Source organism: Hylobates moloch, unplaced genomic scaffold (genome assembly GCF_009828535.3).
Source record: "Hylobates moloch isolate HMO894 unplaced genomic scaffold, HMol_V3 SCAFFOLD_22, whole genome shotgun sequence".
Taxonomy (NCBI): Eukaryota; Metazoa; Chordata; class Mammalia; order Primates; family Hylobatidae; genus Hylobates; species Hylobates moloch.
The window spans coordinates 13,838,762-13,864,207 of NW_026652297.1; the positions used below are offsets into that span (position 1 = coordinate 13,838,762).

Consider the following 25,446-nt stretch of genomic DNA (forward strand, 5'->3'; position numbering starts at 1 on the left):
AAACTAAAGTATAAATTTTAGGACAAAAACGGAAAGATGTATCTTTGTAGTAATTTTAGTGAGTCTACTATGAGGTAATTTTAGTACATCACTTTTTTTTCCTTTTTTTTGGGAGACAGGATCTTGCTCTGTTGCCCAGGCTGGAATGCAGTCACGGCTTACTGCAGCCTCAACCTCCTGAGCTCAGATGATCCTCCCACCTCAGCCTCCTAAGTAGCTGTTACCACAGGTGTGCACCACCATGCCTGGCTATTTTTTTGTATTTTTAGTAGAGATGGGGTCTCACCACGTTGCCTTGGCTGGTCTCAAACTTCGAAGCTCAAATGATCTGTTCTCCTCGGCCTCCCAAAGTGCTGGGATTACAGGCATGAGCCACCACACCTAGCCCCATAGTGTAATTTTTTTTTTTTTTTGAGATGGAGTCTTGCTCTGTCACCCAGGCTGAAGTGCAGTGGCACAGTCTCGGCTCACTGCAAGCTCTGCCTCCTGGGTTCATGCCATTCTCCTGCCTCAGCCTCCCGAGTAGCTGGGACTATAGGTGCCCGCCACCACTCCTGGCTAATTTTTTGTATTTTTAGTAGAGACAGGGTTTCACCGTGTTAGCCAGGATGGTCTTGATCTCCTGACCTCATGATCTACCCGCCTCAGCCTCCCAAAGTGCTGGGATTAGAGGCAAGAGCCACCGTGCCCGGCCCCATAGTGTAATTCTTAATACCACTTTTATAATGGAACCAAATTATTTAACTTCACCCCTTCTGATCTGTAAGCAATTTATTTCATTTCTTTTGATAAATAATGTAAAAAGAGTGCTCACTTTGGCAGCACATACACTAAAATGGGAACCATATAGAGAAGATTAGCATGGCCTCTGTACTAAGAAAAAAAGAATGTAAAAAGAATATTAGATATTCAACAAGATTCTAAGATAAGGGGCTTCATTTTCATTTACATATAAAATTAAAATGATTTACTTAGTTCCAAATTGAACTATTTGATTCTGTTATACTGCCTTCAGTATATTTGTAAATCTTCTATTTCCCTTTTTTATCCAAATTCTGAGCGTTTCTCTTTATTGTGTCTTATCTTGATCTCTTGTCTGTAAGCTTATTATCTTTTTTGAAGACTTTCTCTGACTGCTTTATAAGACTGCAGAAAAATAATCATTGATTTTCCTGGCAGCTCAGGCTTTCTTGGTTTTATTTGGTTGACCTTTTAGACACTTCCAATGTCTAAGGAAGGAGCTGCTGGATTTGGAGATCAATGACTTAGATTCTAATCCAGATTAGTTAATTTATTAGCATCATGTGCTTCTGTAAATTACTTTTACCTCTCTGCATCACTTGTATTGGTAATAAATAGGTATGTCCGTGTCATCTCAGAGCATATTGGCTAGCAAATGAGCTAATGTAACAGTGCTCTGTAAACTATGAAATGTGAATATAAGCGGTAGTTTTTTTTTTTTTTTTTTAGACAGAGTCTCTCTCTCTCCCACCCGGGCGGGGGGCGGGGGGCGCACTCTCCGCTCACGGCAAGCTCCGCCTCCCGGGTTCACGCCATTCTCCTGCCTCAGCCTCTCCGAGTAGCTGGGACTACAGGCGCCCGCCACCACGCCCGGCTAATTTTTTGTATTTTTAGTAGAGACGGGGTTTCACCGTGTTAGCCAGGATGGTCTCGATCTCCTGACCTCGTGATCCGCCCGCCTCGGCCTCCCAAAGTGCTGGGATTACAAGCGTGAGCCACCGCGCCCGGCCATGTAAGCGGTAGTTTTTTTAGGGGGACATTTTGTACATCCACAGATTTCTTTTCTTTTTCTTTTTTTTTTTTGAGATGGAGTCTTGCTCTGTCACCGAGGCTGGAGTACAATGGCACAATCTTGGCTCACTGCAACCTCCACCTCCTGAGTTCTAGCGATTCTCCTGCCTCAGCCTCCCCAGTAGCTGGGATTACAGGCGCCCACTATCATGCCCAGCTAATTTTTGTATTTTTAGTAGAGACAGAGTTTTGCCATGTTGGCCAGGCTGGACTTGAACTCCTGACCTCAGGTGATCCGCCTGCCTCGGCCTCCCAAAGTGCTGGTATTACAGGTGTGAGCCACCATGCTCAGCCCAAGTTGGTTCATTTTAGTTGTGACTGTTATTGAGCTCAGATAACTTGATAAATCTTTCTTCACTATAGCAGATCTGGGTCAGGACACATTCTCCTGGGACTGTGTTGGAGACAAACTGCCAAATTTAATTTGTTTGAATACTCCTCACCATTGAGTTAATTTGGTTTCAGCTTGATATAATCATTTACAAGATCTGGGTTCTGCTTCCCATGCCACCTATTTTAGATTTTATGTATTTGTTCATTCCACACTGATGGTTTATCTTGTTTCGTTCTTCTTAATTTAATGCTCAGTGTTCACTTCAGATTTTTTTTTTTTTTTTTTTTTTTTGAGATGGAGTTTCGCTGTTGTTGCCCAGGCTGGAGTGCAATGGCGCGATCTCAGCTTACCACAACCTCCGTCTCCCGAGTTCAAGCGATTCTCCTACTTCAGCCTTCCGAGTAGCTGGGATTACAAGCATGCAGTACCATGCCCAGCTAATTTTGTATTTTCACTAGAGATGGGGTTTCTCCATGTTGTTCACGCTGGTCTCGAACTCCTGGCCTCAGGTGACCTGCCCACCTTGGCCTCCCAAAGTGCTGGGATTACAGGCATGAGCCACCACTCCTGGCCCTCACTTCAGTTTTAAAAGAGCCACTTGTGGATTGGATTTATCCTTACAAAGTTGAGTGAGGTATATATTGCTTCTAGTGCATTCTTGCTTTTGCATCTAGGAGGAGTATGGATTTTGTAGTCCATCCTAGATTGCCCTGCCATGTATTTAGCTGAAACTTTGGAGGAAGTTTCTTTTTTGAGATCGATCCATCCATCCATCCATCCATCCATCCATCCATCCATCCACCCACCCACCCACCGACCCACCCACCTACCCACCTACCTACCCACCAACCCATCCACCCATCCACCCACTTATCATCCCAGAGGCACTGTAGTGCTGCTGCTCCTTGCTTTTCTGTTTTTCCTTGACAGATACGTTGAGGTATAATTTACATAACGTAAAATTCTCCAATTTTAAGTGTACTATTCAGTGATTTTTAGTTAATTTGGAAAACTATGTAGCCAACACTACCTAATTTCAGAATACTTCTGTCACCCCCCAAAGAAGAAAATCTGTGCCCATTTGTAGTCGTTTCTCATTTTCTAATCTTAGGGTACTACTAATCTATTTTCTGTCTCCATAGATGTGCTTTTTTGGGATGTTTCATAAAATTGGAATCATTTATATGCTCTTTTATGTTTGGCTTTTATTTAGCAATGTTTTTGAGAATGATCCATGTTAAGGCATGTTTCAATACTTTCTTGTATTTTGAAGAGTTCTTCATTTTATTAATTTGTTTACTTCATGGACATTTGAGTTTCAGACATTTGGCTGGTGTGAATAATGCTGTGAACATTGATTTACAAGTCTTGGTGTAGACATATGTTTCATTCCTCTTTGGCAGATACCTAGATTGGAATTGCTGGGTCATGTAGTAAATGTATGTTTAATATTTTAAGAAACTGCTAAATTGTTTTCCAAAATGGTTGTATTGTTTTGCCCCCTCCCCCCCTGCCTTTTTTTGTATTCGAGGTGGAGCCCTGCTCTGTCACCCAGGATAGAGTGCAGTGGTGTGATCTTGGCTCACTGCAACCTCCGTCTCCCAGGTTCAAGTGATTCTCTTGCATCAGCCTCCCGAGTAGCTGGGATTACAGGCCCCCACCACCACACTTGGCTAATTTTTTTGTATTCTTAGTAGAAACGGGGTTTCGCCACGTTGGCCAGGCTGGTCTCAAACTCCTGACCTCATGTGATCCACCCACCTTGGCCTTCCAAAGTGCTGGGATTACAGGCAGGAGCCACCACGCCTGGCCACCTCTATTTATCTGGATATTTAAGATAACTATTTGATTAGAATTCAGTATCACATGACATTAGCTGTTACCATAGAAGAAGAATCATAGCATCAAAGGATTCTATTCCAGCTAGTAAAAAATAATAAAATACAAGTATGTCACATGTAAAAATATAATGTTTAATGCTTAAAACCTAGATTTCTACCAGGTGAGCGTGATTGCTTGAAAATTTCACTTAAAGACACTCCTTAGAACAGTGTATAAATTTATTACTTTATTAAAAAAACTTTTAATTATGGAAAATTTCATACAATACAGATGAAGACAAAATAGTTTAGTGCTTCCTCACATACTTTTTACCCAGCTTCAAAATTCACTCATCCAGTTTTGTTTCATCTATACTCATACCTAGACTCTTCTTCCCCATATCGTAAAGATAAATATATTCCCATTATCACATCTAAAGCCTTCCATAATAATTCTTTACTAAGAATTGGTTACTTTTGATTAGTAAGATACAGAAATAAAAATTTCAATTTCTTTTTACCTTAGTTTAAAAATGGAAATATTTTGGAGAGGTTTTTTTACAGTAAATACACGAGTCTGTGTGTGTATGTGTTTTAAAGAAATGTATCTCTTTAGGGATTTTAGTTTCTGTGCTTTCCTCCCCTTCTATCAGAAACAAATTATAACAAAATTTTGAGGGCGTGGAGGCTGAGAGGATGTTTTCATTTGGTCCATTTACATGAGAATAAATAGCTTTAGAACATGGGATGAGGTCCAATTTGAATTCATTTTATTACTGCTTTAGAGGAATTATTTCTATCATTTGTATTAGAAATCCACTTGCTTTAAAATTAAATTCTAAGGCCAGGCGCAGTGGCTCACGCTTGTAATCCCAGCACTTTGGGAGGCCGAGGCGGGCGGATCACGAGGTCAGGAGTTCGACGAGGCAGGAAAGTGTGAAACGGAGGCGGACTTGTATGACCGAGATCCCCACCACTCACCTGGCGACAGACGAGACTCACAAAAAATTAAATTCTAAATTTTACTTTCTATATGTGATTCCTTGTTTGGATTATGGATCTCACTGGATAGTCTGAGATCCATCGTTTCTTCTCTGTGTTGTTTTCTGAAAACTACAATTTTTTTCCATATTAATTAATTTATTGAGACAGAGTTTCGCTCTTGTTGCCCAGGCTGGAGTGCAATGGCACGATCTCCACTCACTACAGCCTCCGCCACCTGGGTTCAAGTGATTCTCCTGCCTCAGCCTCCCACATAGCTGAGACTACAGGTGCCTGTCACCACACTCGGATAATTTTTGTATTTTTAGTAGAAATGGGATTCTGCCATGTTGGCCAGGCTGGTCTCAAACTCCTGGTCTCAAGTGATCCACCAGCCTCGGCCTCTCACAGTGCTGGGATTACAAGCATGAGCCACCACACCCGACCTCCGTATTATTTAGAATTGATTTCTCATTAGTAACAAAATGCTTTTAACACCAAAATCAATAACTGTTTATAGTAAATCTGGGCTTTGATTTTGTTCTATGTCTGATCTATATAGGCAGCTCTGCTTTTTTGAGCCTCAGTCCACATATAAAATAGGGATATTATAATATCATAAGATAATGAGAAGCTTAAGTGTGTGTAGATTTCTCTTGGTGGTGGGAATAGGTGTTGAGGCAGGGTTAACAATACATTGTGGTTTTATGCAGTATGCATTTACAAAGAAGAGCAAAGAGAAATAGGAGAACAGACAAAAACAATTAAGTGTTGCTATGTACATGTTGCTGTTATAAACCATTTATGTAAATTCCCATTTGATCCCTATGACAATGATGGTGGTATATGTTGTTATTCTAAACCACAGTTTGTAACTGTGAAGTAATTTATAGAAGATATGTATTGTTATCCTCACTTCATATATGAGGAAACTAGGCTTGGAAAAATATAGTAATTTGCAGAAAGTCTTAAAATTAGTTAGTGCAGCTTTAATTGGAAAGTTTATGCTTTTTTCTACCACCGTGGTATACTTTCCACTGTGGGCAGTTGTCTTATCAGGGACGGAATGCAGTTGTTTTTGCTCTCCTTTTTTTTTTTTTGTTTGAGACGGAGTCTCACTCTGTCGCCCAGGCTGGAGTGCAGTGGTGCGATCTCGGCTCACTGCAAGCTCCGCCTCCCGGGTTCACGCCATTCTCCTGCCTCAGCCTCTCTGAGTAGCTGGGACTACAGGTGCCCGCCACCACGCCTGGCTAATTTTTTTGTATTTTTAGTAGAGACAGGGTTTCACTGTGGTCTCGATCTCCTGACCTCGTGATCCGCCCACCTCGGCCTCCGAAAGTGCTGGGATTACAAGCGTGGGCCACTGCGCCTGGCCTGCTCTCCTTTTTTAAAGCACTGAAATGTTAGAGGTTACTTTGATAATTTGATTGGTTAGCTAATTGGAATATAGAGTTTTTTGTTTGTTTCTTTTTAAAGAGACGGGGTCTCACTTTAGTTGTCCCCGCTGAAGTGCATTGTTGCCATCATGGCTCACTGCATCTTCAGCCTCCTGGCCTGAAGAGCTCCTCCTGCCTCGAAGAGCTCCTCCTGCCTCGGCTTCCCAAAGTGTTGGCATTACAAGCACGAGCCACCGTGCCTGGCAGGAATGTAGTTCTTTTTTTCTTTCTTTTTTTTTTCTTTTTTGAGATGGAGTTTTGCTCTGTCGCCCAGGCTGGAGTGCAGTGGCGTGATCTCGGCTCACTGCAGCCGCCGCCTGTAGGGTTCAAATAATTCTACTGTCTCAGCCTCCTGAGTAGCTGGCACTGCAGGTACCTGCCACCATGCCCGGCTAATTTTTGTATTTTTTTAGTAGAAGTGGGGTTTCACTATATGTTAGTCAGGCTGGTTTTGAACTCCTGACCTCAGGTGATCCACCCATCTCAGCCTCCCAAAGTGCTGGGATTACAGGTGTGAGCCACTGCGCCCGCCATGACTTAAAGTGAGATGAACCATGAAAACTCAATTTATGTTTTTAATTTTTATTATTATTTTTTGAGATGAAGCCTCCCTCTGTCACCCACACTGGAGTGCAGTGGCACCATTGTGGCTCATTGCAACCTCCACCTCCCAGGTTCAAGCGATTCTCTTGCTTCAGCCTGCTGAGTAGCTGGGACTACTGGCATGCACCACTACACCGGCTAATTTTTTTAATTTTTAGTAGAAACAGCATTTTGCCACGTTGGCCAGGCTGGTCTCGAACTCCTCACCTCAGGTGATCTGCCTGACTTGGCCTCCCAAAGTGGTGGGATTACAGGCATGAGCCACTGTGCCTGGCCATCATTTCATTTTATATATATGTTTTATACATACTTTTTAAAAAAAAAAAAATTACAGTAGTTATAATGTCTGGTAGACTTTTTCCCATTTATTTGCCTTTTGTAAAAACGTTTTTCACAATTCCCTTTTATTGTGAAATAAAAGACATAAAGTTAATTAGATATAAATATACTGCTTAAATTTTTTTTTTTTTTTGAAACAGAGTCTTGTTCTTTCACCAGTCTGGAGTGCAGTGGCATGATCTTGGCTCGCTGCAACCTCTGCCTCCCGGTTTCAGGAAATTCTCCTGCCTCAGCCTCCTAAGTAGTTGGGACTACAGGTGTGTACCACCACGCCTGGCTAATTTTTTGTATTTTTAGTAGAGACATGGTTTCACCGTGTTAGCCAGGATGGTCTCCATGTCCAGACCTCATGATCTGCCTGCCTTGGCCTCCCAAAGTGCTGGGGTAACAGGCGTGAGCCACTGTGCCCGGCCTAAATAACTATTATGAACACAAACTAGCCCTGGTGCGGTGGCTCATACCTGTCATCCCAACACTTTGGGAGGCTGTGGCGAAAGGATTACTTGAGCCCTGGAGTTTGAGACTAGCTTGAGTAACATAGCGAGACCCTGTCTCTATTTAAAAAAAAAAAAAACGTTAAAAAACCCCACATACACAAATTTTATCTGGGTCAAGAACCAGAATGTCAGCACCACCGAACTCTCTTACTGTGTGCCCCTTTGTATTTCATACAGTACCCTCCCTTTCCTCTAAAAGAACAATTATCTTGACTTTTACTTTATATATATGTGTGTGTGTATATATATATATATATATATATATTTTTTTTTTTTTTTTTTTTTTTTGAGATGGGGCTTGCTCCTTTGCACAGGCTGGAGTGCAGGGGCATAATCATGACTCACTGCAGCCTTGACCGCCCAGGTTCAAGTGATCTTGCCATCTCAGTCTCCCAGGTAGCTGAGAATATAGGTGTGTGCCACCATGCCCAGTTTATTTATTTATTTTTTTTATTTTTGAGACAGAGTCTCGCTCTGTCACCCAGGCTGGAGTGCAGTGGCATGATCTTGGCTCACTGCAAGCTCCGCCTCCTGGGTTCACACCATTCTCCTGCCTCAGCCTCCCAAGTAGCTGGGACTACAGGCGCCCGCCACCACGCCCGGCTAATTTCTTGTATTTTTAGTAGAGACAGGGTTTCATCGTGTTAGGCAGGATGGTCTTGATCTCCTGACCTCGTGATCTGCCCGCCTTGGCCTCCCAAAGTGCTGGGATTACAGGTGTGAGCCACCACGCCTGGCCTAATTTTCTTATTTTTCGTAGAGACGAGGATACGTTGCCAGGATTCTCAAACTCCTAGGTTTAAACGATCCTCCAGCCTTGGTGACCTAAAGTGATGAGATTACAAGTGTGAGCTACTGTGCTTGGCCAGTTCTCTTGTTCTTAAAAAATATTTTCACACCCTAAGTCTTTATTGCTAAATACTGTGGTTTGACGTTCCGTTTTTGAGCTTCACATAGATGAAATTACACTTTTTGGGGGAGTAGGGCCTTGCTTTGTTGCTCAGACTGGAGTGCAGGCTCTGTTTCTCAGGCTGGAGTGCAGTGATGCAATCATGGCTCTGGGCAGCCTCCACCTCCTGGGTTCAAGTGGTCCTTCCTGAGCATGAGCCGCCATGCCCTGCTAATTTTCAGTTTTTTTTTGTTTGTTTTTGTTTTTTTTTTGAGACAGAGTCCTGCTCTGTCGCCCAGGCTGGAGTGCAATGGCACGATCTTGGCTCACTGCAACCTCTGCCTCCTGGGTTCAAGTGATTCTCCCTGCCTCAGGCACCCGAGTAGCTGGGATTACAGGTGCCTGCCACCATGCCCAGCTAATTTTTGTATTTTTAATAGAGATGAGGTTTTGTCATGTCGGCTAGGCTGGTCTTAAATTCCTGACCTCAGGTAATCCGCCCCCTGTGGCCTCCCAAAGCTCTGGGATTAAAGGCTTGAGCCACAGCGCCCAGCCAAGTTATAAATTTTTTGTAGAGGTGGGATCTTGCTATGTTGCCCAGGCTGGTCTCTAACTCCTGGCCTCAAGTGATTCTCCTGCCTCGGTCTCCTAAAGTGTTGGGATTACAAATGCTAGTCACCGTGCTTCCCCACAGTGTATTTTGTTTTTTTTTTTTTTTTTGAGATGGAGTTTCGCCCTGTTTCCCAGGCTAGAGTGCAGTGGCATGATCTCGGCTCAGTGCAACCTCCGCTTCCCGGGTTCAAGCAATTCTTCTGCCTCAGCCTCCCTAGTAGCTGGGATTACAGGTATGCGCCACCACGCCCGGCGAATTGTTGCATTTTTAGTAGAGTTGGGATTTTACCACGTTGGTTAGACTGGTCTCTAACTCCTGACCTCAAGTGATTGTCCTGCCTTGGCCTCCCAAAGTGCTGGGATTACAGAAGTGAGCCACCATGCCCGGCTGCACACTATTTTTTGTGTCTTGCCTCCTTGGCTCAGTATTGTTTGTGAGATTCATCCATGTTGTGGGACCCGTAGTTCATTTTTAGGAACGATATACTTGTGTGATTATGCCACATTTATCCATTCTATTCTTGATGGATATTACATTATTTTTAGTTTGGGACCATTGTAAGTATTACTGCTGAGAACACTCTTGTGGTTTTGTTTTGTTTTGTTTTGAGACAGAGTTTTGCTTTTGTTGCCCTGCCTGGAGTGCAGTGGCACAGTCTTGGCTCACTGCAACCTCCGCCTCCCGGGCTCAAGTGATTCTCCTGCCTCAGCCTCCTGAGTAGCTGGGATTACAGGCACCTGCCACTGTGCCCGGCTGATTTTTGTATTTTTAGTAGAGATGAGGTTTCGCCATGTTGGCCAGGCTGGTCTCAAACTCCTGACCTCAGGTGATCCACCCGCCTCAGCCTCCCAGAGTGCTGGGATTACAGGCGTGAGCCACGGTGCCCGGCCTCATATGTGTTTTTTAATGCACATGTGAAGCCATTTCTATTGGATATGTATCTAAGATCGAAATCTCTTGGTCATAAGGTATGTTGTTAGTAGAAAAGGCCAAATTGTTTTCCAGAGTGGTTTTACTAAACTTTTCTTCCAACAGCAGCATGTGAGAATTCCCTTTTATATATTCTCCTGAGTGCACATTATTGCCAATCTTTTAAAATTGTAGCCATTTTTGTTGGCTTTAATTTGCACTATCTCTGGCTACTAATGAGTTTGAGCATCTCAGTGCTGACCATTTTGATGTCCTGTTCTGTAAAGTGATTGTTCTCATCACTTACCTATTTTTATTTTTAATTAATGTATATTTTGATTCATAGGAGCTTTTTATATATTCTTAATATAAGGCATTTGTCAGTTTAAGTAGGTTACTTATGTCTTCTCCCATTTTGTAGTTTGCCTGTGGTGCCTTTTTATATGGTATCTTTTGGTGCAGAAAAGTTCTCTGTAGGCTGGGTGCGGTGGCTCACACCTGTAATCCCAGCACTTTTGGAGGCCGAGGCGGTTGGATCACGAGGTCAGGAGATCGAGACCATCCTGGTTAACGTGATGAAATTCTGTCTCTACTAAAATACAAAAAATTAGCTGGGCATAGTGGCGTGCACCTGTAGTCCCAGTTACTCAGGAGGCTGAGGCAGGGGAATCGCTTGAACTGGGTAGGCGGAGGTTGTAGTGAGCCGAGATCATGCCACTGCACTCCAGCCTGGTGACAGCAAGAGTCCATCTCAAAAAAAAAAAAAAAAGAAAAAAAAGTTATCTGAATAGGTACATATGTCAGGTTTTTTTCCGTTAAACAGTGCTTTTTTGTGTTTAAAAATTTTTTTTCTTCCTTGGAGGTCATGGAGTTATTCACATCATCTATAAACTTTTATTTACTTCTCTCATTTAGTTATGTAATATGTAATTCACCTGGAATAGATTTTTGTGTGTGTGTAGTTTTTAGGTCAAGTTTTATTTTTTTTCAAATGGATATCCAATTGTTCCAGCACCATTTATGAATAAACAAACAAAAAAACTTTTGCCATCACTCTGCAGTGTCGTGTTTTCATAAGTCCATAGATGCATGCTATGTGTCTGGGCCTTTGCCCTGTTACATTAGTCTGTCTAGCCTTGTGCCAATATCACTGCCTCATTTATTGAGCTTAATAAAATAAGTCTAAATATCCTGTAGAATAAGTCTCCTTTTTTTTTTTTCCCTTGAAACATGGTCTCGCTCTGTTTCCCAGGCTGGAGTGCAGTAGCGTGATAACAGTGTACTGTAGCCTTGACCTCCTGGGCTTATCCGATCCTCCTATCTCAGCCTCCTGAGTAGCTGGGACCATAGGTGTGAGCCACCATGCCTGGCTAATTTTTAAAATTATTTGTAGGGACGAGATCTCCCTATGTTACTCAGGCTGCCCATCTTGTTCTTTTTAAAGATTTGCTAGTCTGTTCTTTTGCATTTCCATGTACATTTTAGAATCACTGCATTAATTTCTCCCCCTAAGTAAACAGAGTAACCAATTTAACCTCCAACCAAACCACAGAATCTTTAGGGCTTTTGGTTGGGATTATACTGTTGCCTTAGATCAATTTTGGGATGGGCAGAATTGACATCCTTTATGGTTTTCTAGTTAGAAGTCTTGCATATCTTTTGCTAGATTTATTCTCAGATACTTGATTTTCTTATGCCATAGTAAGTATATATATATATATATATTTTTTTTTTTTTCTTTTCGTAAGTAGGATTTCAGAAATTGTCATACTTTAACCAGGAGTTTTATAGCAAAGGTTTTTGTGAAAAATTATGTTCTATAATAGGTTTAAGTCATTGTCTAAAGCATCTCCAGTATTTATAAAGCCGGAGGGAGTCCAGGATGGTACACAAATAATGCTCTGATGGTGTCATTTTCCTTTTTGTTTTCAAGCAAGACTGGGTAAAGTATCGTATATTGAAATACAAACATAATAACATGACCATTTCACTTCGTTTTTTTTTTTTTGGTAGGGGGGACTTTGGCATTTAGTTTCATTTATGGTTTTAATCTATTCATGAAAGTAGTTGGTTAAATAAAATGGTGTATTTACTATTTTTGAGTTTTAGATTTTTCTTCTTGGCAAACTTTATTTTGGATTGGGTAGTTTCTTGCGCTCCATGGTTGGAATGGGGGAGGGGCTATAATTAAACCAACATTGAAGTGAAATACAGTATGCACATTGCAATCTTGTTTCAGTGGAAGTGAAGTAAAAAGACTTGAAATTCTGGTACTGTGGAAAAGAAGCAAAGTAACGGGTAGGCTCAATACTGCATAGTGTTGTGTGTGAGAGAGACAGAAAAATACTTATTTCTGAATTCTTGAACCGAAGCTTTGGAATTGGAGCACTGTAATAGGAAGAAAAGGATCAGAATACAGGGAAAATGAAATAGCATGGAGAAGAGAATGATAAAACAAAATTTTAACAGCTTAGTTCCTGGAAAACCATTATAAAATCAGACTCTATTACTGTGTGGACGTTGATAAGCATTTTTATAAAAACTTACTGTTGGAATTGTGTTTGGGTGAACTTTTCTGGGTCTTAAGGACAGGTTATCCAGAAAGGAAGGAAAAAGAACAAAAACCCCAGCATGTTTCCAGGGATATATGTAGCCTTCAAAAAATGCTGTTGTATTGTTTTATGAATAAAGTCTGATACTTACCTGGAGTTCCCAATCCCTCCTCCCCACCTTTTAAAAATTTATTTTATTTTGTTTTATTTTTCGAGATGGAGTCTCACTCTGTTGTCCAGGCTGGAGTGCAGTGTTACGATTTTGGCTGACTGAAACCTCTGCCTCCTGGGTTCAAGCGATTCTCGTGCCTTAGCCTTCCCAGTAGCTGGGATTACAGGTGTGTGCCACCATGCCCAGCTAATTTTTGTATTTTTAGTAGAGATGGGGTTTCACCATGTTGGCCAGGCTGGTCTCCAACTCTTGACTTCAGGTGATCCACACACTTTGGCCTCCCAAAGTGCTGGGATTACAGGCATGAGCCACCGTGTCCGGCCCCCCACCTTTTTTCTTTAGAGAGAGGGTCTTGTTCTGTTGCCCAGGCTGGAATGAGGTGGATTGGTTGTAACTTACTGTAGCCTTGAACTCCTGGGATCAAGTGATGTTCCTACCTCAGTCTCCCTAGTAGCCAGGACAACGGGTGTGTGCCACCATGCCTAGCTAATTTTATTTTATTTTTTTAGAGATGGGTCTCATGATGTTGCCCAGGCTGGGCTTGAACTCCTGACCTCAAGCAGTCCTCCTGCCTCCACCTCCCAAATTGCTGTGATTACAGGAGTGAGCTGGGCCCCTTCATTGATTAGAGAAAAATTCACTGAAACTCAGAAATAACTGGAGTTCTTCTATGTAAATGATATGGTAACCTGCTTTCCTCTGTAATAAATTTGCCTTCATTTAAGTTAGTTATAAATTAGGCAGCCTGGGCAACATAATGAGACCCTGTCTTTTTTTGTTTTTTTTTGAGACAGTCTCACTCTGTCACCCAGGCTGGAGTGCAGTGGCATGATCTTGGCTCACTGCAGCCTCCACCTCTCTGGTTTGTGTGAATCTCCTGCCTCAGCCTCCTGAGTAGCTGGGACTACGGGCATGCGCCAGCACATCCAGCTAATTCTTTTATTTTTAACAGAGACAAGGTTTCACCATGTTGGTCAGGCTTGTCTTGAACCCCTGACCTCATGTGATCCGCCTATCTCAGCCTCCCAAAGTGGTGGGATTACAGATGTGAACCACCGCACCCGGCTGAGACCCTGTCTTTAAAAAAAAAAAAAAAAGCCAGATGCGGTGGTACATGCTTGTGGTCCAACTACTTGGGAGACTGAGGTGGGAGGGTTGATTCAGCCTCGAAGGTTGAGGCTGCAGGGAGCCGTGATTGTGCCACTGTACCCCAACTTAAATAATTGTCAGGATTTACGACATGTTACAAAACTTCCATGACTTTTAACTATAAATAACTTGTTGACGCATGGGATGGGAGGGGTGAAACTATACACCTAACAATTTTAAGTAGCTATATAATAGTCATACCAATATAGTAAGCCATGAAACTGTTTATTTCATATTAGTGTTTGATACTTCATACTGGCTTTCCAGTATTGAGCCTTTTTTTATTGAGATGAAATTGACATAACATATATTTAACCATTTTGAAGTATACCATTTAGTGTCATTTAGTGCAATTGCGTTGTTGTGCAATCATCTCTAGTTTCGAAATGTTTTCATTATACCAATAGAGCATCTCATATCCATAAGTAATCACTTCTATTTCCTTGACACCCTCCCCGCAATCTCCTGGCAATCACTAATATGCTTTCTGTCTCTATGGATTTGCTTATTATATTTCTTATAAATAAAATTATATAATATTTGGCTTTTACTTAGCATCATGTTTTCATTGTTTATCGAAGTTATAGCATATATTAGTACTTAATTTTTATGGCTAAATAACATTCAATTGTATGTATATACCACCTTTATTTCTTAGTTCATCTGTTGATGCACCTTTTGGCTATTACGAATAATGCTGCTATTAACATTTATGTACAAATTGCTGTGTGGATATATATTTCAATTTTTCTTGGGTGTATACCTAGAAGTGGAATTTCTAGATCATGTGGTAATTCTGTTTATCTTTTTGAGAAGTGCCAAATTGTTCTCGACAGTGGCTGGCATCATTTTACATTTCTACTAGCAAAGTATGAGAGTTCTTATTGCTTCACATCCTTGCCAACACTTGCTGTTTTCCTTTTTAAAAAAAAATATAGCTGCCTGCTATTGTTTGAATATGATTTGTTTGTACCACCAAAACTCATGTTGAAATTTGATCCCCAGTGTGGTGATATTGGGAGGCGGGACCTATTGGGAGGTATTTGGGTTATGAGGGCAGATTCTTTATGAGTTGCTGGTGCTGTTCTCACTGTAGTGAATGAATTCTTGCTTTCTAGAGACTGTATTAATTCTTGAGGGAACGGATTAATTCCTGCAAGAGTGTGTTGTTGTAAAGCCGGGACATCCCTCACGCTTTCCCCTCTTTGCATGTGTCCACTTCCCCATTGACCTTTTCTGCCATGTTGTAAAGTAGCACAAAAGCTATCGCCAGAAGCCCTTGAACCCTTGAACTTCTCAGGCTGCAGAACCATGAACGAAATAAACCTCTTTTCGTTATAAATTACCAGTCAGGTCTTCTGTTATAAGCAACACAAAATGGACTAATACCCCATTCTAAAGGTTACAAAGTAGTATCTTTTTGTGGTTTTGACTTGCATTCTTTTAATGACCGATGAAGTTGAACATTTTTTCATGTGCTTGTTGGCCATTCGTATATCTTCTTTGGAAAAACGTCTTTTCAAGTCCTTTGCCCATTTGTAAATTGGATTGTTTGTCTTTTGTTGTTGAGTTGTAAGAGTTCTTTATGCAGTCTGGATACTGGACCCATAAGTATTTTCTCTCATTTTGTGAGTTGTCTTTTAACTTTCTTGATAATGTCCTTTGATGCACAAAGCTTTTAAGTTTGACGAGGTCCAGTTTATATAATTTTTCTTTAGGTATATGGGCTTTTGCTGTCATGTAAGAAACCATTTCCAAATTCAGTGGAGTAGGTTACTTCTATGTTTTCTCTTAAGAGCTTATAATTTTAGCCTTTATATTTAGGCCACTGATCCATTTTGATTTAATTTTTAGTATGGTGTGAGGTAAGGGTCCAACTTCATTCTTTTGCATGTGGGTATCACATTATCCCAATACCATTTGTTGAAGAGACTATTTCTTCCCCATTGAATTGTCGTGTACCCTAGATGCATGAGTGTATTTCTGAACCTCGTTCTGTTCCATTGGTCTGTAGTTCTGTCCTTATGCCAATACCACACCGTTTTGACTCCCTTGGCTTTGTAGTAAGTTTGAAATTGGAAAGTTTTAGTCTCAAATTTTATTGTGCTTTTTCAATATTATTTTAACTGTTTGGGACCACTTGCAATTCTGTATGAGTTTGAGGATTGGACTTTCCATTTTTGCAAAAAAGTCCATTGGAATTTTGATAGGGGTTGTACCAAATCTGTACATTGTTTTGGAGAGTATTGCCATTTTAGCAATATTAAATGATCTAATCTGGGAATGTTAGGTGTCTTTCCATTTAATTAAGTCTTAATTTCTTTTAACAGTGTTTTATAGTTCTCTGCAAATCTTTCACCTTCTTGGTTAAATTTATTTTTAGATATTTTAATTTTTGGATGTTATTGTAAATTTGTTTTCTTTCCTTTTTGGATTGTTTATTATGTATAGGAACACAACTGATTTTTGTATATTGATCTTATACCCTGCAACTTTGCTCAATTTTTTTTTTATCAGTTTAGTGGGGATTTTTTGTTGATTCTTTAGAATATTTTATATATAGGATCGTGTCATGTGTGACTAGAGATAGTTACACTTCATCCTTTCCAATATGAATGCCTTTAAATTCTTTTCTCACCCATCTAGCAGTGTTGAGTGGGCATTCTTGTCTTATTTCTGATGTTAGAGGGACAGCTTTTAGTTACCATTGAGTATGATGTTAACTGTGGGCTTTTCATACATGCATCTTATCACGTTAAGCTCCCTTCTATTGCTGGTTTCCTAAGTTTTTTGTTTGTTTGTTTATTTCTGAGACAGGGTCTCACTCTGTCTTCCAGACTGGAGTGCAGTGGCATGATCATGGCTCACGGTAGCCTTGATCTCCTGTGCCCAAGTGATCCTCCCCCCTCAGCCTCTGGAGTAACTGGGACCACAAGTATGCACAACCATCCCTGGCTAATTAAAAAAAAGTTTTTTTTTTTGTTTGTTTGTTTTTTGCAGAGACATGGTCTTGCTGTCTTGCCCAGGCTATTGTTGAACTCCTGGGCTCAAGTGATCCTCCCACCTTGGCCTCACTGTGTGCTAGGATTACAGGCATGAGCCATTGTGCCTGGCCATTTGTTTGTTTTTTAGCATGATAATATGTTGTATTAGTTCATTCTCACACTGCTAATAAAGACATACCTGAGACTGGGTAATTTATAAAGGAATTTAATTGACTCAATTCCAAATGGCTGGGGATGCTTCAGAATCATGACAGAAGACAAAGGAGGAGTAAAGTCACATCTGACATGGCAGCAGGCAAAGAGAGCATGTGCAGGAGAGCTCTTCTTTATAAAACCATCGGATCTCATGAGACTTATCACGAGAACAGCATGGGAAAGACCCACCCCCATGATTCAATTACCTCCCATCTTTCCTTCCTACAATAGATGGGAATTATGGGAGCTACAGTACAATACGTGGGAATTATGAGAGCTACAATTCAAGATCTGGGTGGGGACACAGCCAAACAATATCATACGTTGAACTTTGTTAAATATGTGTGCATGCGTGTGTGTGTGTGTGCGTGTGTGTGTGTGTGATGATCATGTGGTATTTTTCCTTCTGTTAATATCGTGTATTACATTGATTGATTTTCTTATGATAAACCATCCTTCATTCTTGGGCTAAATCTTACTTGTTCATGGTGTATAGCTGGGATTATAGGCGCATGCCACCATGCCTGGCTAATTTTTTGTATTTTTTAGTAGAGATGGGGTTTCACTGTGTTGGCCAGGCTGGTCTCGAACTCCCGACCTTGTGATCCGCCTGCCTTGGCCTCCCAAAGTGCTGGGATTACAGGCGTGAACCACTGCGCCCGGCCAGGTTTTTTAATTTTCTTAATGATCTTCTGTCTAGATGTTTTAGCCATTACTGAAAGTGAAGTTTTATTATTGTTATACTGAAGTTTATTATATATTGAAGTTTATTATTGTTAGGTATTATTGTTGAACTATTTCTAGTTTTAGTTCTCTCAGTGTTTGCACGCAATTTCGGGGCTCCATTGTTTTGTGTGTGATTGTTATATCTTCTTAATGAATTAACCCTTTTATCACTGTGCATTCTTCTTTGTCTTTTTTTTTTTTTTTTTTTTTTGAGACATGGTCTCACTCTTCACCCAGGCTGGAGTGCAGTGGCATGATCTCAGCTCACTGTAGCCTCCCAGGCTCAAGCAATTCTCTCACCTCAGCTTTCTGAGTAGTTGGAACTACAGGTGCATGCCACCACGCCTGGCTAATTATGTGTATTTTTGGTAGAGACGGGGTTTTGCTATGTTTCCCAGGTTGGTGTGGAACCCCTGAGCTCAAGTGATCTGCCTGCCTGGGCCTCTCAAAGTGCTGGGATTATAAGCATGAGCCACTACTCCCGGCCATTCTTTGTCTTTTGTAACAACTTTTGACTTATAATCTGTTTTGTCTACTATCAGTTTTGCTACCCTTCCTCTCTTTTGGTTACTGTTTGCATGATATAAATAATTCCATCCTTTTATTTTTAAGTTATATGTGTCTTTGAGGCTAAGTGAATCTCTTTTAACTAGCATATAGTTGCATCTTTAAAAAAATCATGGCCGGGCTCTTTGGCTCACGCCTGTAATCCCAGTACTTTGGGAGGCCAAGTCAGGTGGATCACCTGAGGTTAGGAGTTTGAGACTAGCCTGGCCAACATGGTGAAATCCTGTCTCTACTAAAAATACAAAAATTAGCCAGGCGTCGTGGTGCACTCCTGTAATCGCAGCTACTTGGGAGGCTGAGGCAGGAGAATCACTTGAACCTGGGAGGCAGAGGTTGCAGTGAGCCGAGATTGCACCACTGCACTCCAGCCTGGGCGACAGAGTGAGACTCCATCTCAAAAAAAAAAAAAAAAATTTATGCCAATCTGTGTTGTTTTTTTGTTTATTAGTTTTTGAGATGGAGTCTTGCTCTGTCACCCAGCCTGGAGTGCAGTGACACAGTCTCGGCCTACTGCAACCTCCGCCTCCCGGGTTCAAGCGATTCTCCTGCTTCAGCCTCCTGAGTAGCTGGGACTATAAGTGTGTACCACCATGCCTGGCTAATTATTTTGTATTTTTAGTAGAGACCGGGTTTCACCATGTTGGCCAGGCTGGTCCTGAACTCCTGCCCTCAAGTGATCCACCTGCTTCAGCCTCCCAAAGTGCTGGGATTCCAGGCATAAGCCACTGAGCCCAGCCCCAGTCTATGTTTTTTAATTGTTGATTTTAAGCTGTTTACATTTAATCACTTTTAAGGAAGAACTCTTGCCACTTTGCTATTTGTGTGTGGTCACTGAAGCCTATGTTCTGTTATCTTTGTGGTCAGCTAGTGACCTGTCAGATCCTTGAGTGTCTGAATCCAGTAAAGAAAAAAAGTTTTCTGTGTTTTATGTTTATTGAGCAGTGCTGCTCAATAAATCACTTTAGCTCAATGGGATTGAAACAATGGTCAGCCTCCATGCAGGTCCCTTAGTAATCCACCAGGCAGATAAAAACACACAACCCCAATTTTTGAACAAGGCACTTATTGTCCACCCTGACACCAGCAAGCTGAATCAGAAAGGTGGGCTGCTGTCCTCATAAATGCTTGCCTCCTAGCTGGTGAATGGGGGATGGTAGCTGCTACATGGAATATAGAAATTCACCAGTGTTAACCAATGACTTTCTTCATCCTTCCCACTCATGGACACTATAAGTGTTTGACTAGACTTTAGAGTTCTGGAATAGTTGATTTCTTGTAGTTCTTGGCAGCTTTATAATTGTTTCAGTGGAAGAACTTTTTCTTGGAGCTTCTTACTTGGCCATCTTCCATGATGTCACCTCAGCCTTTCCTTTTTTTTTTTTTTTTTTTTTTTTTTGAGATGGAGTCTTGCTCTGTCGCCAGGCTGGAGTGCAGTGGTGCAATATTGGCTCACTGCAACCTCTGCCTCCCGAGTTTAAATGATTCTGCTGCCTCAGCCTCCCGAGTAGCTGGGATTACAGGCGTGTGCCACTACGCCAAGCTAATTTTTGTGTTTTTAGTAGAAACGGGGTTTCACCATGTTGGCCAGGATAGTCTCGATCTCCTGACCTCGTGATCTGTCCGCCTTGGCCTCCCAAAGTGCTGGGATTACAGGTGTGAGCCACCGTGCCTGGCCTGGCCTTTGCTTTTATATATTGACGTTGTATCCTGTTTCCTTGCTAAAAATCTGAGTGAACCTGGATAATTGAAGTCAGTTTTTAAGTTCAGTTGTAATTGAGGCAGGGCATGGTGGCTCACTTCTGTATTTCCAGCACTTTGGGAGGCCAAGGTGGGTGGATCACCTCAGGTCAGGAGTTCGAGACTAGCCTGGCCAACATGGTGAAAACCCATCTCTACTAAAAATACAAAAATTAGCTGAGTGTCATGGCGGGCACCTGTAATCCTAGCTACTTGGGAGCCTGAGGCAGGAGAATCGCTTGAACCTGGGAGGCGGAGGTTGCAGTGAGCCGAGATCGCTCCATTGCACTCCAGCCTGGGTAATAGAGCAAGACTCCATCTCAAAAAAAAAAAAAAAAAAATTGTAAGTGAATTTATAACTGAACTTGGTAAGTTTATTGGTGGATTTAACTTGTAATTTGTTAATTTAATATTGACCAATATTTATTGGAAATAATTTTATAAGTAGTGATTTTTACTTAAAAAAATAAATGTAAAAGCACTTTGGGAGGCTGAGGCTGAGGCAAGAGGAGTTCAAGACCAGCCTGGGCAACATAGTGAGATCATGTCTTTACACACACACATTCTCATTCTCTCTCTCTCTCCCTGTCTCTCTCTCTGTCTCTCTCTCTGTCTCTGCCTCTCTTTTGGCATGGTGGTGCATGCCCGTAGTCCTAGCAACTTGGGAGGCTGTGGCAGGAGGATCACTTGAGCTTGGGAGTTGGAGACTGCTGTGAGCTTACCTAAAAAAAAAAAAGAGTAAAAGAATACCTATTAAGTTTGACTTAGCAGTTAAAATCTAATTTATCTTGCACAGTAAAACTATGGGGGCAAAGAAGTAGAAGTAGCTCTTGATAATTTTTTTTTTCTAGTCTGTATCCTGTTGAAGCTGTTGATAATTTTGTGATAACAATTTTCATTTGAAGTTTCAGTGCCTATAAAGAAGCAGTTTGTATAATGATTCTCTAAAAAGCATTAACTGCCTTTTATTGAGTGATTGCTGTATTCCAGGGATACTGAAAGATTTATTAGATGATCTATTTTAATCCTCAGAGAATTCCTGTAAGATAGGTGTTATCTTGATTTTTTTCAGTTGAGAAAATTGATGCTCAGAGAGATTCAATGTATTTACATCCAGGGGGCATACCAGCTGTTAAGTGGCAGAGGTAGGAAGTGAGTTCAGATCTTTCTGTCTTATTTTTTATTTTACTGAGCTGCTTTTGGTTATAGGATACAATAACTTCTAGGATTTGTCTGAAAATGTGTAGGGTAAGCACTACTTTATTCTATAGAGACTATTTTCCTGTTAGGATTTTATACACACACACACACACACACACACACACACACACACACACACACACAGGAGGATGGGAATGGTGATGGTGTTGTGTCAGTTTGAGGTTAAGTTTTAATCAAGAAGCAAAAAGGTCAAGGATAAAATTCAGTTTTTACAAAAATAGAGTATTTTAATATGTTTTTCCTGATAAGTTGGATATTAAAAAATAAGGACAGTATTCAAAGTTTTCTGAAGATGCACTACATCAAGGTAGGGATTGTCATGTCAACTTAAAATAGTTGAGAGCAGGCTGGGTGCAGTGGCTCACACCTGTAATCCGAGTACTTTGGGAGGCCGAGGCGGGTGGATCACCTGAGGTCAAGAGTTTGAGACCAGCCTGGCCAACATGGTGAAATCCCATCTCTACTAAAAATACAAAAATTAGCCAAGTGTGGTGGCATGTGCCTGTAGTCCCAGCTACTCGGGAGGCTGAGGCAGGAGAATCACTTGAACCCGGGAGGTCGAGGTTGCACTGAGCCAAGATCACACCACTGCACTCCAGCCAGGGCGACACAGTGAGACTCTATCTCAAAAAAAAAAAAAAAGCACACACACATTTATGTTTTTTTTAAGTTGTTCTTGAGAGACCATGTGTTAATTTCTGCTAGTAATCCCATTATAAATAAACAGGATCATTGATTCATATTTTCAGTAACTGGAAGGGACTTTTGAAATATTTTAGTTCTGTGGCCAGTTTTATGGTCTATCATGCCTGTAATCCCAGCACTTTGGGAGGCCAAGGTGGGTGGATCACCTGTGGTCAGGAGTTCGAGACCAGCCTGGCCAACATGGTGAAACCCCGACTCTACTAAAAATACAAAAAATTAGCCGGGTGTGGTAGCAGGCACCTGTAATCCCAGCTTCTTGGGAGGCTGAGGCAGGAGAATTGCTTGAATCTGGGAGGCGGAGGTTGCGGTGAGCAGAGATCACACCATCGTACTCCAGCCTGGGCAACAAGAGCGAAATTCTGTCTCGAATAAAAAAAAAAAAGAAGTAATTTAGTTGTATGTGTTAATTTAACAGCTGAGAAAATTGAATGAGTTTAAAAGATTAAATACTTTTAGTTATTCAGCAGACCGAGATTCGAAACCTAGTTTAGTGATCCTTTATCTTCAAATCTTTCTTAGTTCTTTATTGCTCAAAATTAGGAATGAGGATAGCATGAGCATCCAGAAATAATTTTTTCTGAACACCATATTCTAGGCAAAGCATCCTAGGTAGAGAAAAAGAAACAATTTGGGAGGTATATGAAAATTAGGAACTGGAAGGACTGTCACATTATAGGCATGTCGTAGAACAGCACAGAGGAGAAACGGAAGAATAAATGGTTTCTCTTCAACACAGGGCAATTTTGGATATTTTAAAGTAAACTTACAGGCAAGAGGAAGAACAGAGGGCTGTGAATAGTAATAGGCATAGCATTTAAAGCATATGTACATGTGATATGGCTACTTGGGCGGGTTCTTTGTATTTCCTCAGATGTATCAAAGCTGCTTGCTATTAATTTCTTACCGCTTCGTCTGAAAGTATTTTTCTTTTAGAAAAACCTGGGATGTGGAAGTGATCGTTTTGTATATTTTAATTTAGTGGTTGTCATCAACCTAGTGATTTGGATTATATATTACATTAGTATCATATAGGATTTTTTTTTTCTGAAAGGATACACAAAGGATGTGTCCTCATAGCTTAGCTCCCACGTCGAAGTGAGAGCGTAACAATATTTGGTTTTCCATTCCTGAGTTACTTCACTTAGAACAATGGACTCTACCTCCATCCAAGTAGCTGTGAAAGACATGTCTCACCCTGGTAATCCAGAATGTGGCGAAACCCCATCTACCATAAAAAAAAAAAGTCAGACGTGGTGGCGCTTAGTCCCAGCTACTTGCGAGTCTGAGGTGGGAGGATCGTCTGAGCTCGGGAGGCAGAGGTTGCAGTGAGCCGTGATTATGCCATTGCATTCCAGCCTGGGTGACAGAGCAAGACCCTTTCTTTAAAAAAAGAAAAAAAAAAAGAAAATGCAGTTGACTAATTCTAGAGATAGTAATAATATTTGATGTTGTGGATAAACAGACCAGAAATTCTTAAGTATTTGAATAAAGCAGTGGTCTCAGCAAAGACATTTTCTTCCTATAAAATTAAGTAGGCTATTGAGACATTAAAGGAAGTAATTCTTTCTTTTTTATTTCAATAGTTTTGGGAGTACAGGTGATTTTTGGTTACATGGATAAATTCTTTAATGGTGATTTCTGAGATTTTAGTGTACCCGTCACCCAAGCAGTGTACACTGTGCCCAGTATGTAGGCTTTTAACCCTCACACCCTTCCAAACCTTCCTCCACCGCCCAAATCCCCAAATTTCATTATGTCATTCTTATGCCTTTGTGTCCTCATAGCTTAGCTCCCACTTCGAAGTGAGAGCGTAACAATATTTGGTTTTCCATTCCTTAGTTACTTCACTTAGAACAATGTCCTCTACCTCCATCCAAGTAGCTGTGAAAGACATTATTTCATTCCTTTTTGTGGCTGAGTAGTATTTTGTGGTGTATATATACTACATTTTCTTTATTTCATCCACTCATTGGTTGATGGGCACTTAGGTTGGATTCATATCTTTGCAATTGTGAATTGTGATGCTATATAGATGCATGTGGATGTGTCTTTTTCATATAATGACTTTTCCTTTGTTTAGATACCCAGCAGTGGGACTGTTGGATCAAATGGTTGTTCTACTTTTAGTTTAAGTAATCTCCATACCGTTTTCTGTAGTGGTTGTAGTAGTTTACGTTCCCACCAGCAGTGTAAAAATGTTCCCTTTTTGCCACATCCATGCTCCTCTATTGTTTGTTGGTTTTTTGACTTTTTAAAAATTATGACTATTCTTGCAGGAGTGAAGTGGTATCTCATTGTGGTTTTTTTAATTTGCATTTCTCTGATGATTAGTGATGTTGAACATTTTTTCATGCTTGTTAGCTGTATATCTTCTTTTGAGAATTGTCTCTTCATGTCTTTTGCTCACTTTTTGATGGGATTGTTTTTTTCTTGCTCATTTGAGTTCCTTGTAGATTCAGGATACTAGTCCTTTGTCAGACACACAGTTTGTGAATATTTTCTCCCATTCTGTAGGTTGCCTGTTTGCTGATTATTTTGCTGTGCAGAAGCTTTTTAGTTTGATTGGGTCCCGTTTATTTATTTTTATTTTCGTTGCATTTGCTTTTGAGGTCTTAGTGATGAATTCTTTGCCTAAGCCAATGTCTAGAAGAGTTTTTCTGATATTGTAGAATTTTTATGGTTTCAGGTCTTAGATTTCTTTTTTTTTTCCCCAAGACGTAATCTTGCTCTATCTATATAGTTATAATGTGTATTTCATAAGAAAATAGTAAAATATGGCTGTGGACATCTGACTTCTGCTAAATGTACCTGATGTTTATTTATTGAAACATTTGTGGTGCAGTCCCATTTCTATAAATGTATCTTCTAATCCCTCTATTAAAACAAGATACACTTCCTGGGAATGTAATCAGGCTGAGGATGCTTTAATCTCTTTATATTCTGTTCCTCTTAGTTGGATAATTCCAGATTTCAAAATGCCTGGCTTGTGTCTAATTCCAGGGAGTTGAAGTAAATGGAGTTTTCCAGTGAGAAAAAGTACATTGCCTTATAGCAGAAGATGGTAGTCAGTATTTATGAGAGAATGCTTTATTTTCTACTTTAGGCTATTGACATTAGAAACAACTGGAATTGTTAAAAATTTGATGTCTGATGCCCTCCCAAGATTTTCTGAATGAAAATCAAC

General features: G+C 40.8%; 1 protein-coding gene and 1 non-coding gene across 2 annotated transcripts in view; both read left to right on the top strand.

The window, feature by feature from the left end:
* The window catches only part of STAG1 (STAG1 cohesin complex component), a 415,512-nt gene that overhangs the window by 28,927 nt on the left and 361,139 nt on the right, over window positions 1-25,446 (top strand). The gene's annotated exons all lie outside the window — the stretch shown is intronic.
* On the top strand, window positions 807-911 carry LOC116462219 (U6 spliceosomal RNA). Its single transcript, XR_004246306.1, has one exon. It is a non-coding gene; the product is annotated as a U6 spliceosomal RNA (small nuclear RNA).